Source organism: Vicugna pacos, chromosome 7 (assembly GCF_048564905.1).
Source record: "Vicugna pacos chromosome 7, VicPac4, whole genome shotgun sequence".
In the NCBI taxonomy this organism is placed as follows: Eukaryota; Metazoa; Chordata; class Mammalia; order Artiodactyla; family Camelidae; genus Vicugna; species Vicugna pacos.
Window position 1 is genome coordinate 10273401 of NC_132993.1, and position 3356 is coordinate 10276756.

Consider the following 3356-nt stretch of genomic DNA (forward strand, 5'->3'; position numbering starts at 1 on the left):
TAATGCCTGCAATTTACCATATAAATAACACATTATTGAGAAATAAGACATAATTGTAGTCATAATTTAAATAAAGCTGCAAATTTAATTAACCAACTAGTAACCTTATTCTTTCCCTTCATAGCACTTAGCACAATTATACTTTATTAATTTTGTAATTATTAGTTTAATCTATGTGTCTCTGATTAAATTATAAGAACCAAGGAGCAGGACTCATGCTTCTTTCTGGCTCACTGACAGGTGTCTGATGTCTAGCACAGTCCCAGGCACATAGCAGGGGCTTAACAGATGCTGGTTTAAAGGATCTAAGCTTCATCCAGACTGATGGGCACAATGTGAATGAAGTGTGAGGACTCCTTTCTCAGCAGTGACCTCGACTGGACCCCAGAAGAAACATGAAGAGTAAATGAATTCAGTCTTTTAGGAATGACACTGAGGACCCCAGGCACCCACCTTGGTCTCAAGTGTCTGTTTTAACACTTTCCCCCGGGCCACCCCACCCTGAAGACTCCTCCCCTTCTTCCCTGCCTTCCACTTCCCTTCCCTCCTTTTTTGTTTCCTTACCTTTCTTCCTTAGTTCTTCTTTCTCGTTTACTTTTTTTTTAAACTTTCCTCCGTTTCTCCCTTTTCCCCACCACTTTTTCCCTCTATCTTTCCTTCTGCACTGATGGCTTATCTCCTATACAACTGTAACTGCACTGGATCCTGATGTAAAAGGATGACCAGAACAGGGACTTCATCCCTGAGTCTAGCATGAGAACCCAAATGCCCTTTTCCACACCTTCTCCACTGAATTCTCCCCTAAGCACTAGGTTAAGGAACATGAGGGCAGGTGCCCCAATCCCAGCTCTAGTCTTGGCCCATGCCTTAATCCCAGACTCCTAAAGTGAGACCTTTTCTTGCCCCTCCCTGTCTCTGCTCCTCCCCTGGCAGCCTGACCCACCTGCTCCATGAGGACGGACAACCTGACCTGGGTGAGTGAGTTTGTCCTAATGGGACTCTCCAGGGACAGGCAGATACAGGCTGGACTCTTTGTCCTGTTTGGGGCCGCCTATCTGCTGACCTTGCTGGGCAACGGGCTCATCATCCTCCTGATCTGGCTGGACGCCCGCCTCCACCTGCCCATGTACTTCTTCCTCTGCCACCTCTCCGTAGTGGACATCTGCTACACCACCAGCGGGGTCCCCCAGATGCTGGCGCACTTCCTCCTGTAGAAGAAGGCCATCTCCTTCACCCGATGTGGAACCCAGCACTTCTTCTCCCTGACCCTGGGGGGGACTGAGTTCCTGCTGCTGGCAGCAATGGCCTATGACCGCTACGTGGCCGTCTGTGACCCCCCGCGCTACGCGGCAGTGATGGGCCCCAGGCTCTGCACTCCAGGGCTGGCAGCGGCCTCTTGGCTGGTGGGCCTGGTTAATGCTGTGGTGGAGACCGCCTTCGCCTTGCGTCTGCCCACTTGCGGGCGCCACGTGTTGAACCATGTGGCCTGCGAGACAATGGCACTCGTCAGGTTGGCCTGCGTGGACATCACCCTCAACCAAGCGGTCATAGTGGCCTCCAGCGTGGTGGTGCTGCTGGTGCCCTGCTGCCTGGTCGCACTGTCCTATGCCTACATCATGGCCGCCATTCTGCGGATTCGCTCCACCGGGGGACGCCGCAAAGCCTTCAGGACCTGCGCCTCCCACCTCACTGTGGTCTCCATGTCTTACGGGACAGCCCTGGTCACCCACATGCAGCCCGGCTCCACAGTGTCAGCCGAGCAGGACAAGACGGTGGTGCTGTTTTACGCTGTGGTGACCCCCATGTTGAATCCGCTCATCTACAGCCTCAGGAACAAAGAGATGAAAGCTGCTTTGACTCGGGTTCTGATGAGGAGCTCTGAATCAAAGCAGTAGACTGTGACCTCGTCACAAGAGGGCCTCACTCTGAAGACGGTGAGCCCGGGAGTGTGCCCTCGGCATAATGCACGCATGTGGGGGGGGGGGCACGTGTGTGTGAAGGAGCAGGTGGGAGGACCACAGTCTGCACTACTATCTTTTGAAGTAATACAGAAAATGGAATTTTATCTCTGGGCTCTATTTTTGGTCCCTTAGTCTAAAAAATGTGAATTACAACAACTTAGAAATACATACACCTTACGGAAAATTATAGTTAAAAGAAAGATACACTGGCATATATGAATTAAAAAGGAAGAATAAATCAGAAGCCAGCGCAGTGCACAACATTTATGCCAAGAAAATCTATTCCCTGAATTCTACAACTATATGTCTAAGTTTTCTGCAATCAGTAACGAAAAGAGGGAAAAGGCTGTAAGTTACAAAATTCACTATGCCCATGGGATCTTAGGCCATAAAGGTCATCCATGTGGTCACACGTGGTCCATTCCAGCTCAGTAGGGTGAGGAATTCACACAGGAACTTGGAGCCAGAGTCATGGTAATGATCCCCAGAGCCTTGATGAGCAGGACTGGACAGGGTGTGAGTCATACAAACATCATTCTGCTCGTTTCCCTTTCAATCTTGGCAGTGGTGGCAAGTGGCTGGCCCAAAAATCAAACATTTTTAACCACAAATACCTTTCTACACAATCAGGTCCAAGAATATACTCTTATGAAAACTGAGGGATGTATTCAGAACTCATGTTTGACTAAATGTCGTGCCACATGCCATCAGAGGTAAGCTAAGCCACATAAAAAGGAAAGAATCACAACTCTCCGTTAGTGATAATTTCACTCTACTATTCCAATACATGATGAATGATGGAGCTCTAAACGTCCTAGAATATAAACTGAGAATAAAGTGAGGCAATGATATTTTATCCAAAAAAATGTTTAAAACAACTTCTAAAAATCAGAATGAAGCATCTCTTAACTAAAAATTACAGATCTCTGGTTTGTCTTGCCCACAAACAAACATAAATTGAGAAAATGCTGAGGAGGAGGAGGAGGAAATGAAGAACCTTTGAAAATTCCTAATAATTTTTTTTAATCAAGATAAAATTTACATCACATACAACTCACGACCTTAACCATTTAAATTGTATGATTCAGTGACGTTTAGTATATTCACAGTGTTGTAGAACCTCATGTCCATCTAGTTCCAAAACATTTTCATCACCCAAAAAGGGCACTTCATACCATTTAAGCAGTTGGTCCCCATTCCTCCCTCCTCCCAGGCCCTTACTACCACTGTTCTGCATTCTGTCTTTATGGATTTGCCTGTTCTGGACATTTCATATAAATAGAATCATACAATATGTGACATTTTGGGTCTGGCTTCTTGCACTTAGTATAATGTTTTTGAGGTCTATCCATCTTGTAACATCGAGCAAGGCTCCATGCCTTTTTATGGCTGAAT

The 3356-nt window shown here is 46.8% G+C and overlaps 1 pseudogene; it reads left to right on the forward strand.

Annotated features, from left to right (window-relative positions):
- The first annotated feature begins 950 nt into the window (after positions 1 to 950).
- Positions 951 to 1895, forward strand: LOC102528790 (olfactory receptor 2F1-like; annotated as a pseudogene).
- Positions 1896 to 3356: the final 1461 nt, after the last annotated feature.